The following is a 13,375-nucleotide window of genomic DNA, read 5'->3' on the forward strand; positions in this document are numbered from 1 at the left end:
GAGGAGGAGAGAGGTTCCAGGTTGTTGTGTTGAGAATATTCAGGAGAATATTTCTCATTGTTCCAATGATAATAAACAAACATTTGCATAAAGCATATTTGTCCACTCATATGTTGATAAGAGTATTACAAACTTGAAACATATTCCTCTAGGGTACATTTAGAACAGATACAAAACAAGCAAACTTTGTGAAATGAAATGTGTTGTAATAAAACAGCCACTAGAGGGAGACATTCATCTAGAAATGATCTGAAGTTGTGTGTGTGTGTGTGTGTGTGTGTGTGTGTGTGTGTGTGTGTGTGTGTGTGTGTGTGTGTGTGTGTGTGTGTCCTGCAGGGGGCGACACACACCTGCAGAACACTTCCTTTCTGCATGTTTCTACTGATAAAGTATTTATTGATTTGCCTCGTGTATATAAGCATAAGTGCCGCGTGCATATATTAACATTTAACACATTTCACGTCACATTTCAGCTCCTCCAGGTGTTTGTGAACTCGGAGCTCCTAAATGAAGATGATGATGAAGATGATGGAGACCTTAAGGCAGCAGCAGGTGATGAGATACTTCAAGGAACCTGGGACATTTGAGCACTTTGGAACTTGTTGATTGGATAAAGTATCATTGCTGTATTGAAAGTCATGTTATGTTTAGTTGACATAAATAATTGACCACTTTATAAATTAATTGACATTCTCTTCGTCTTCATCCTCCTCCTCTTCCTCTCCCTGAAGCTCCCCCTGTTTCCACCCTCTCTCCTCTTTTCCTCCCACCTCCTCATCATCCTCTCTCTCCTCTTCCATCTTTTCACCTCCTCGTTATCTCTTACCTTCCTTTCCTCCTTCTTTTTCTTCCTCTCTCTCCTCTTCCCCTTATCTCTCTCTCTCTCTCTCCTCTTCCTCATCTCTCTCCTCTTCCTCATCATCTGTCTCCTGCTCCTAATCTCTCTATCTCCTCCTCTTCCTCCTCTCCCTCCTCTTCCTCCTCCTCCTCCTCCTCCCGTGTGAACTGGGCCTCTCCTCTCCTTCTCTCACTTTTAATTTATGCGCATATTAATTACTCTCTATTGTAATTTCCACCGTGGGATACAACATGCAAATGCGCCGTGTGTGTGTGCGTGTGTGTGTGCGTGTGTGTGTGTGTGTGTGTGTGTGTTTCCTCGGCTGCAGTAATCCGCCACAGACCGTTTTTTTTTCTCTCAGGTTGTTAACGTTCATATCATTTTAACGATGAATTCACATTACATCAGATTCATGTGAAAGGATTACGATGGATATTTTGACATTATATGCAAAAAATAAGTAAAATTAAGATTTCATATGCACGACCAACACAAGTAAACTTAGTCTAGCTGAATAATAAATATATATATATATGTATATATAACATTACTTTCTTTTTATCATTAAAATTCATGAAATCAATTTTGCAGAGTATTTTATTTTCATATCTTGCAGAAAAACACCAAATATGGATAAAAAAAGTAATTAAAAGATTTTAACAAATTCATAATTGTTTTCCCCCTTAGTTTAGACTTTGTGACCTCGTGAGGAAATCCAACATTTTCATTGCATGTCGTAAAATATTTTTTAAAACATTATTTTTCTTATCTAGACCTTTAAATAAAACGTCGACATGGCTACGTGTGTGGTGTCTTAACCCTCCTATTGTCTTCGTTTCCCCCCCCTCACTTTGGTGTTCGCGGTCAAATTTGACCGGTCCTGTTTTAACTGCTATTACATTAACACAAAAACCATTAATCATCACCAAATTTCATTTAACACCCTTTCAAACTGTAAATATTGTATCAGACTACTGGTATACATGAACAACTGCAGTAAATATACAAAGAATAGACACTGAACATGTATTGCGTGTGCCAGGTGTGATCCATGTGGGGGGGATGGGCACATAAGAGCGGGAAATGTATCAAATTGTTCTGTGTGTGCCAGGTGTGATTCACATGGGGGGATGGGCACATAAGGGGGGGGGGGACACATCTAGAGTATGTGTGTTTGTGTGTGTGTTTTATCTGATCCGGATGGTTACTAATTCCTTTTCTTTCAAAGTTCAATGAAAGTGTTGATCAGCAATTTTTTATGTTCAAATGTCTACTGTGAAGGATATCATAAAGCCTTAATGCAATCGAATGTAAAACAAAAAAGTTATGATTGATGAAAGTAGTAAATCGGTCAGATTTGACCCGAAGACAACAGGAGGGTTAAAAGAGGAACGATTTGTGGAAAAACGTCCAAAGGTAAAACATATTTAATTATTCTGCAAGAGGTGGACATGGTTTTACTTTTGACTTTTTATTGAAATATGAATGTGTGTTAAAGAGCTGTCCTATATAAGCAGTGTGTGTTTACTAGAGCATGGATTCTGCCAAGAGCCAATCAGAAATATCCTTCAGTTTATTATAAAGTCATTTCTATACATTTATCTGCAGGTTTTCTGTAAAAAATTATCCAAATCATGAGTTTATTTACATCCCAGTTTTTATTTGTGATCTGGTTTAAATATGAGGGAATGATCTGTAAAGAAATAAAAAGGCAGGAAGTGTTTACATCTGTAGAAATTAACGCAGTTATTTTTTGAAATTATAATGATTTTTCTTGAAAAATAAGCGTTATATAATCGACCTTATCACTGATTGGCTATTTATCATAACACCCCAACAGCCAATCAGAGCGTCTTATCGCGGAAAAATAAACGGTGTTTTATTTATTTCCAGAATCCTGTTGAATTTGTCAAAAGAAATCTTTGAAAAAATGTAATTGAGTTTAAAAAACAGGTCTCAGTTTGTTCTTTAAATCCAGACAACATCCGGGTATTTCTCATTCATCCTGCCAATGGCCGTGTTTACTGAACTTCCCTTAGTTAACCTGAAAACTGCAATTAAAACAAAAAGTCTACATGTCAATAAATCACTGTATTATAAGGCAACATTTTCTTTAAATACACATTGTAATTATGTTAAACCCATGTTTGAATCTTGGCACACAGCTGGTGAAATCAGTGTTTTCACACACTCTTTAAAGCTTCAATGGTGTTTTACTTTATCACTTTTACATGACTCGTTCCTGTGATATATATGAACACGTGATAATGTAGATTCGCTGTTTTCAAGACTATTCTCAGTTTAAAATCAGTTCAAAGACGCCGTGATTCTGGGAAAAGACGCAGGTCACGTGTTCAGTTAAAGCTGTTTCTGTAAGGATTATTTTCTGTAACTGATATGCAGTTCAGTCAATGCAACGACAAGCATTTAGAACATCTAATTTCCTTTATATGTTGATATTTTACCAGGGAAACTTATTTAGAAAAAAGATTCATGTGCAACTAAAATGTCTGAAGTTATCGTGTGAATGAATGTTATTTTAATTTAAAAGACAGAAAGAAATATTATTTTTTGTTAGAACAACCATCACATAAAGACACAAATGTATTATATTAAATATGATGCATTACATATATCTCCTCTTACATCTCCTTATCGTTTCTCTCTCTCTCTCTCTCTCTCTCACACACACACACACACACACACACACACACACACACACGCACACACACACACGCGCACACACACACACACACACGTCGCCCTCCCTCTCTATAGCTCCACTGCGCATGTCCGCAAAAGCATTAAGCAATTAACTGAAGAATCATCTCATCAGTAGAGGCAGAAACAAAGACACACACACACACACACACACACACACACACACACACACACACACACACACACACACACACACACACACACACACACACACACACACACACACACAATTTACCGTGTTGATCTCACCTCTGGATACACCTCCTGCTCACACAGTAGCCTACTGTAGTTTTCCGCAATGTAAATCTGAAGTCTCATGCTCTCCTCCAACAATGCAGCATACAATACACTGAGGATATACAGAGAGAGACATGCAGGGGACGGAAAATGCTGCAAAAAGCCATCAAACAAGAACAACTGTCAACACAAACCATAGAAAACCAAACAGAACATATCATCACGTGATCACACTGAAGACGTAAAAATGCTGCCAGATTTATAAAAACGATCCTCTCCAACAATAAAAACGATATGTATAAAATAAATATATTAATACTGTGTGAAAAGTAACCCTTTATGAAGGTTTCCACGTTGCAAATATGGCTTTATTAACATTTAGATCATGAAATAACTGGTGCTTATTCTGCAGCCTTTCTCCCTTCGTGACTCTTTCATTAAATAAAAGCTCAGGAATCTGTTCAACCTTCACAAACACATATTCATCAACAACGTAATTACACATATAAGTGCACAGTGAAACCCACTATTAGCAACATTCTTACTGCTTTCTTATCCAACAGAAAGGATCAAACGGAAGTCAAAGAGATCTGGGAACCCTGTTAATGACAGATGCTTAGTAAATGAAGTCATTTAATATTTGATCCTGCATGTTATAACGCTTTTATAAAGGGCGATGTATCATTGCCTTAATGGTTAAATATCAAATTAACCATAACGCGTTCATGACACCCTGAGCAAACTGAAGGAGATGACACTTTTTGGCCTTTTTTTAATAAGTAAGCAGATATATTTACAGTGTGTTATCGATGTAATGTCATGCACATTTGCTGATATAAAGGTTTAAACCAGGGGTGTCAAACTCAAGATCCGGCCCGTGACTTCATTTCATGTGGCCAGCTCTGAAAGAATATAATATGTTTATTATACGGTTACATGCCGATTTACAGAATCACGTTGCCCATAAACTACATGTCCCACAATGCATCTCAAATTTGAATTTTCTTTTTCAAAATATGCCTTTTTTTTCTCCAAAATGTCACTTTTTTTCTCCAAAATGTCACCTTTTTTGTGACTTTTTTTCTTCAGAATGTGGCTTTTCTTTTAAAAACATTTTGTGACATTCTCACTGAAGAGACTTGCAATTATTTGCCCTAGACTTCTGCTTTCAGTCGTAGTTAATTATGAAGTTATTACCCTATCCGATAACAATCCAATGCAGAGGCAATAACATTATTTTATATATATTAAATATTTATATAGTCTTAAAGTTACAACCGGCCCTTTGAGTGCAACCATAATGCTAATGTGGCCCGTGATGAAATTGAGTTTGACACCCCTGGTTTAATATATATTGAGGCCTTTATGCATATTAACCTAAACCAAGGAAATGTGGGTAAAAATCGTGAAACCCGCTCACTCTCTCTTTTGGATTTTGCAAATGTGTTGCTTTAAAAAAAGTCAATATAAAACCTCCGTGTTTTCAAATCCTACAGCTTGTTTAGATTAAAGTGTGTGTTGGATTTTGCAGACGCAGGATCACACACACACACACACACACACACACACACACACACACACACACACACACACACATTTCTGCAGAAATCCGATTTCTTTAAATAAATGAAGCCTTTCTCCATCTGTGATCAGTGTGTTGGTGTCCCGATTTAAAAACTGTTAAACAAATGTAAATGAATGATTTAAAACTATATTAAAATCTGCATCTTACATCATTAACATTTAGGAAAATAAAAGCCTCCTGAGGCCTCGTGTGAAAATATTCCTCTGCTTCAAAGTCCTCGTGCAGAAAAAAAAAAAAGCCATAAATCTGCTCGTTTTTCCGCGAGCGCCGACATGCATGTGACTCATTAGCATGTATGCAAATGAGCTTCTAATTGCAGGCGTAATGACTGGCGTGGGAGCTTTTCAACCCGCCATGTTTTCCCCTCTTTCTCCTACAGGATGCATTCTCCTTTTTCCCTTCATGATTTAAAACAAAAGCGGATATTTTTTTCAGATTTCTCACGCGGCAGGATTCCTGCTGCAGCTTCCGGTCTGATTTATAGAGAGTGTTTGTTCTCCCTGCAGGCCGTGATTTATCTGAGGCTTCGACAAAAAGCCTTTTTTAATTTGCTGCTCGGTACAGATGCTGTTTTTAGAGGATCAGAGCTGGAGGTGAGTGAGAAGCCTGGAGCATTACATCACATGCAGGGTGTGAATGCAACATGGCAGCACCAGACAGCAAATACAGACACAGGCTAAACACAGGACTAAACATCCCTTTCTGAATGCTGTCATCCCTGGGGGGTTAGATGAACGTTTTCTACCCCTGAAATTAATATGTATGACCCAAATCTGAAGTCTGTAATGTGTCACATGCAAGTAATGAAAAACAACATAAAAAAAAATATATATTTCTGCCTTTTTAAATGTTTTTGCATAACCCTATTTGTTTTATTCACCACCACACCACTGCTCCCTGCCAGTGAAGTATGTAGGAGGACAGGATGTGCGTGTGTGTGTGTGTGTGTGTGTGTGTGTGTGTGTGTGTGTGTGTGTGTGTGTGTGTGTGTGTGTGTGTGTGTGTGTGTGTTCTGTCTGGTTTGGCACAGGGAGCTGTTTGGCCCCCACGGAGCTCCAACAATATGTGCAGATTTTGGGGGACAAAAGATGGGAGCTTTGGGTTGCAGATCACGTCTCTGACTGGGAGACTGGGCGGCTATACTGGGAGGTTACACTGGGGTTTAACACTGGGAGGGGGTTAGGGGATGTGACATCAGCAGCTGGAGCAGTTCACCTGCACAGCCGGACATCAGGTAGATTCAAGAAAAAGCCCAGATTCATAGGAAATAAAAAATGTGAAAATGCAAAGTGGAGAGGCCGAAATGTTTCAAAAATAAAGGCACCAAATGACACAAATGGACAAAATGTTCCTTTTCTTTGTCGATCAAACATTATTTCCTATTTTCCCATGAGACTTTCCTGACTAAATGTGAAAAATATCCTGTCAATTTTCTTTGTGATGACTTTCCTCAATGATATCGATCAAACTTTAAGATCAATGAGCAAAATATCCCCCCCAACACATTTAAAAATAAGCGTGTGTGTGTGTGTGTGTGTGTGTGTGTGTGTGTGTGTGTGTGTGTGTGTGTGTGTGTGTGTGTGTGTGTGTGTGTGTGTGTGTGTGTGTGTGTGTGTGTGTTGCAACATTTCTTTGTTTGGTGGACAGTTAAGATTAGATTTTTTTCCTGCTAGATGGAGTTTATTTTGCAGATTTCCTGGAGGATTTTTCTTCCTTCGTCTTAAAACAATCCTGCCGATATTTGTCCTGTTAACCTTTTCCATTGTTCTCATGTGCTCTGAATAACAATCTAAAACAAAAGAGCAAATTCATGGTCTAAAATTGAAAGAAGAAGCAAGAGATGATCCTTTATTAATCAGCGGGGACGTTTGCAGTCTCACAACATTTTACAAATAAATCAGTGAAACCTGTTCCTATCACTCCTTTAAAAACAAGTGCCCCATTTTAGTGTGTGTGTGTGTGTGTGTGTGTGTGTGTGTGTGTGTGTGTGTGTGTGTGTGTGTGTGTGTGTCAAGTGAACACTTCCTGCTGCTGCTTTAGAGACAGAATCTGACACATCTTTTAGTAAAAACAAAGACCACATTTCAGATATTAAAAACTAAGATATTCTTCTTACGTTAGCCCTTTCCAGTGTAAATATGTGTCGCTGCTGTTTTGAAACCAAACAACAAAAACATGTGATTCTTTTGAACAAATGAGGAGTGTCTCTTGACTGAATGAAGGTGCTTTGGGTGTATACAAGGTTATTGTCAATTATTGCTTATCGATGTCTGCAGGACTGCGTGCGTGTGTGTGTGTGTGTGTGTGTGTGTGTGTGTGTGTGTGTGTGTGTGTGTGTGTGTGTGTGTGTGTGTGTGTGTGTGTGTGTGTGTGTGTGTGTGTGTGTGTGTGTGTGTGTGTGTGTGTGTGTTCAAACCATCAGTGCCCATCAAAGGGACTGCAGGTGTTAGAAAATGAGCTTTAGCCCCATGCACTTGCTCAGTAAATCAGACGTATCACTGTCCACACAAATAAAGTGTGAATTAATCTACCATTTATATTCCTGTTGATGAAGATATTGCATCATCTCGCTGCCACAGGTGATGTCTTTAACTTTCTCATTATGTCATCAGAAAGCAGCACATTCTCACACATCAGAACTCTTTATGAAGTAGTAGCTGGCCACTTTTGACCATCAATAGGCGCGTTCACACCGCAGTACTTTTCCCACTTTAGTTCCGATATAGTTCCGAAATGTTGCGTTCACACCAAAAAAAAAAACGGAACTAAATGAGTTCATCAGAACCTTTTTTACCCCCTTTTCCGTCCCTGCTAGAGAGCAGGGACCTTCGTGGGAGAAAAAGGTTCCAATTTCTGATTGGCTGGGCAGATTGCAAACCACGCCCCGTAAAACTCCCAAAAAGTTTTGTGAAGCCGCCATTTTATTATCAGTCAGACAACTCACGTTTACTCGATATGTTTACAAGAAGCAGCATATAGTTCAAGTTTGGCTTTCACATGTATCATTGGTGCTCGAGTTGATGTAGCTCGCAGGCTTCGCCCCATTTGAAAACATTTTAACAAAGTAATTGATACAAATGATGTTACTACAATCAATCGTTGTGTTCGGAGGGGTTTCTGTGGACTTTGACTTTGGGAGAAAAAAGTACCAATTTCTGATTGGCTGGGCGAATTGCAAACCACGCCCCGTAAAACTCTGAAAAGTTTTGTAAAGACGCCATTGTATTTGCTGGCATTAGCATTATTAGCAAAGCAGAAGAAGAAGAAGTGACGTCAGCGGCTTCATTTGCCTAATCCTCCCTCAGGGAACTTATTCCAGTGTGAACGCGATCTGTACTTAGTTCCATGGGGGAACTAAGTGCCGGCACTAAGTGCGTGAAAGCGGCTAATGCTGAACTAAAAACGATGAACACTGTCTTTGTCTCTAATGTCCTGCATCGTGCCATCTCATTGAATTTGAAACATCTATAAGAATGCCCCCCCCCACCCCAGTAAAACTGGTCTGAACCGCCACTGCTGGTGGGGCCACAGCAGGAGAACACGTCAGAATATTCAGCCCATTTTACTCAACGTCTCCAAAAACGTGCATAAAACGAGTGAATATTTGAAAGAAATCCAAAACATCAGCAACACATTTGGGAAGGGCTAATGTAAGTAGAATATCTTCGTTTTTCAAATGTGAAATGGAGTCTTTGTTTTTACTAAAAGATGTGTCAGAGTTTGTCTCTAAAGCAGCAGCAGCAGGGTGTGTTCACTTTACAGCAGTTTCAAAGTGAACACTTGGCGGTTTTAATAATTATAAACCGCCAAGCCCTGCAGGAATGGCCTGATGAATTATGTGACTAAAACAAATCGATCATTAGCCGCTTTCACACCAAGTACTTTGCCGTACTTAGTACCCAGCATTTAGTTCCCAGCACTTAGTACCCCCATGGATCTAAGAGCCGATCGCGTTCAGACCGGAATAAGTCCCTGAGGGAAGATTACGCAAATGAAGCCGCTGACGTCACTTCTTCTTCTTCTGCTTTGGGTTTACTGGCACGCCACAAACCACTTCACGGTGTATACTGCCACCCCAAGTCCCCGGCCGGAAGTCCCCGGAGTTAGGGACTGGCTTCAGTAGAAGCTGCTGGGACTCCCTTCCGAGTAAATTGCCAGAACGCCGACACCTCCTCATCTCTCCACACAGGGCCGGCCCTTGGTATAGGCAGTATAGGCAGTATAGGCAGTATAGGCAGTATAGGCGAATACTAAGGGCGCATCAACCCATCGGGGGCGCCGAAAATTGGGGAGAAAAAAAAAATAAGTTAGAAATTAAAAATATATATATTTTTTAAAATTTCATAAGAACACAATTTCCCGATTTTGGATCAACAAAGTACATCTTATTATCTTATACTAACATAACTACGCCTATATTGCGTACAGCGCCCATAAACTATGGCACCCCCCCCCCCCCCCCCCCAAATCAAGTTGAACTGCCCCAGCCCCAGTAAACACCAGAGGTTTATGTGAAATTGTTCTTATTTTGAAATAATGGTTTTAGTGTGCAATTATAGGTTTTAATTTTGTATTTGTGGTCATTTAAAATAAATCAAACTCCCAAAAAACGTATACAGCTTCTGTGTGCTTTTATTAACATTGGAATTTACTGTGTAAGCGGCCGCGGGGGGGGGGAGAGCTTTAGAGAGCTCTCTCCTGAAAGACTGAGAGGCTCTGATAACCTCAGCTCAGTGAGGTAAAGGCACACCTTTACAGTATATGATCATTATAGTTATAAAAAAATAAGAGAATAGATGAAAAACAGGTATAAAATACTATATGACAGTACAAAAAAGTTGCAATTAATAAACAATAATAGAGTTTGAAAGGGGAGTGATTTGTAAAATATCGATAAAGAAAAAGTAAATCTGTTTACAGTTCTGTTTCATATGGGTGTTGAGAGATGTATCCATAGATCTCCTAATGTTGCTCTCAAAGTGCACCAGATGCTTTTAACTTCAATATTAAAAAAATAATAATCTTCCCGGGGGAGCATGCCCCCGGACCCCCCTAGAGGAGGTGAGGACCCCCCCACTTAAATCATGTTCAAATGGATAGGATACTAAATACAGTTGCACACATGCATGTGCGAGTCATAGTGAGTGTCTGCATTTTCGGGGGGGGCGCCAGCTAAAATCTTGCCTAGGGCAGCAAATTGGTCAGGGCCGGCCCTGACTCCACCGCTCTCATGTTTTATTGTGTGTTGCTATAAGTTAGTCTCTCTCCGTTGGTGCGCGGGGCTAATGCTAATGCGAGCAAATACAATGGCGGCTTCAAAAAACTTTTCTGAGTTTTACGGGGCGTGGTTTGCAATTCGCCCAGCCAATCAGAAATTGGTACTTTTTTCTCCCCAGGAAAGTACCACCTCTCTAGCAGGCACTAAAAATGGGGGTAAAAGTTCTCAAGAACTAAGTTCTCTTTTTGGTGTGAACGCAAAATTCCAGGCACTATCGGAACTAAACGGGAAAAGTACTCCGGTGTGAACGCGCCTCTTGTGTTCGGAGGGGTTTCTGTGGGCTTTGACTTGATGCTGAACTCAAAACGTTGAACACTTTCTTTGTCTCTAATGTCCTGCATTAAATGTGCCATCTCATTGAATTGGAAACATCTATAAGAAAGTAACTTGAACATTAGAATCACTTATTTTCAATTGTATATATTTTGTGCATGCCCTTTATGTTTTGTCTCTATCTTCACTTTTGCTGCAACAAAGTAAACTAAAGCTGCAGCAGGATGTGTTCACTTTACAGCAGGTTTAAAGTGACGCTTTTAATAATTACAATGAACTTGGGATGTGGCTCCACAATGCAGCCGGCCCCTGGTGCCCCTGGTGCCCCTGGTGCCCCTGGTGCAGCTCGGTGCCCGGGTTCCCATGCAGCCTGTAGGGAATAAGAGAGAATGAGGAGGGGGGGGGGGTCCCCCAGTCTATTGTGCCAGTCCTTCAGCCCATTAGCGCCTCCAACAAACACTTTCCCAAGAGCAGCTCTGTGCACGATTCAGAGGTTCAAAGGCGTTATTGTCACATGCACAGTAGCTACAGTTTTGGCAATGAAACTTCATTTTACTGGTTCAAAGCTAAAGGAATGAGAAACTGCAGGGAAGGGGAGAGGCTGCACTGAGACGCTGACTTTAATTCAAAGTATTATGTTCACAGATTTCACATAACTGTATTAGGTTAGATGAAAGCAGTGGTATTAAGGTTACTTATATTGAATACAAATGACAATGTGAAGTCCCAGGCTCCTCCAACAATGATACATACATATAGATATATAAGGCATACAACTATTTAAATAGTGCAAAAAGAAACAACGTAGGAATAAAGTATTATGTTGCAAGACAAATGCAGATGAACTAAATACATGTCAGAATCAAATCCAATAAGCTAAATGTTGTGACCAAGTGCAGAGTCTATATACATGTGAGTATAATAAGATAAGCAAGAACAGGATGTACATTTAAATACTGAACAGTGGAATAAAATACTCTTTACTGTAGTGATAAATAAATGCATGGTGAGATGTGTCAGAGGAACAGTAGCTGTGTTTAGAGTCTGATCTCAGAAAGTGGGGGGACAGAGACACAGAAACAGAGAGGCTGACTAAGTTGTCTCTTTGGCAGTCGCGCCTCCTATTGAAGCAGTAATTTATTCAAAGGAGATTTTTATCCGTGCGATCTGATTATTATGATAATCGAGCGACCCAGACCCCCTTTCTTGGCTCTTGTCTGCGGACCCGGTGACAGTAAAAGCTGATTTGCACGGTCTTCACCCCCCCCCTCCCCTTGCTCACATTCCTGGACTCCTGTGTATCAAAGCACAACGACAGGAGGCCGGAGCAAACCAGATTACACCAAACTCATTTTAAACCCTAACGCTGTCCTGAAACTGTATTATACACTACAAAAACTCAAAATCTGGCCAAGTATAATTGTCTAATTTCTAGTCAGAATATGTTTTTTACACTTGGAGCTACTAACTTAGGAAGTAACGATGCAGTGAGATATGGGGTCAGAAGTATCTTGTTTCGTCAAAGACTCTTGAAAACACCTTATTTTGAGTTGTATCTAAGACATTTTTAAACATCAGAAAGCAGAAAACTATTGAGCATTTCCTGATCCTGGTCGTTCAAAATAAGTTCTCCCAGCTAGAACAAGATCTGATTCGTCTAAATATCCCGTCTTATTTCAAGAAATCTTACCAATCAAATGTTCACTTGTTCTATTGGCAGATGTTCTATTCATCACAAGCGAGAACACCTTGTTTTCATTATTTGTTTACTAGTTTTTGGAGCAGCTTTCTTTCCAGTGTACCCTAACCCTTAGTAACAGATCTTTACTGAACTATGGGCAATAATACTTTCACTACTGTTACTGTATATACCACACTGTATCTAATAAGTACTGCTGCTACTACTTATCCACCTGAATGTGACCGTCTGTTCTTGAACTATTTCTATTTCTATGTGTATTTACTTGCACTATGTTATCAGTTTTATTTGTTCTATGTCCTATATGTTGCACTGTTGGAGGAGCCTGGGACTTCAGTGTTTCATTTCCATATCTACCCTGTAGCTAATGTGCACATGGCAATAAAAGCCTTGAATCTTGAATCTGTAAATTGTTAAACTTTCTATTTGATGTGCATTACTTTTATATAACAGTGTTGTAGTTTCTTCGTCTCTATCCATACTTTGACGAACATTTTCCTTTGTGGGACAAATAAAGGAATTGTGATTCTGTCCTGCTGAGATGTTTTAATATTTGTACTGAAGACACGTGGCACATAAAATACATGTGTGTACATCAATGGGAACCAGAGATACAGAAGAGGAACAACTAGTGCTCGTGTTAGTCTTATTGTAAATCAATTGAAAAGCCATTCTTCCCCAAGTCCCAGTTCCAGTTTGTTCTTCTCTTGAAGCGTAGAAACAAACCAGTTAACCAACATGTAG

The sequence above is a fragment of the Trematomus bernacchii genome, unplaced genomic scaffold, assembly GCF_902827165.1.
Source record: "Trematomus bernacchii unplaced genomic scaffold, fTreBer1.1, whole genome shotgun sequence".
In the NCBI taxonomy this organism is placed as follows: domain Eukaryota; kingdom Metazoa; phylum Chordata; class Actinopteri; order Perciformes; family Nototheniidae; genus Trematomus; species Trematomus bernacchii.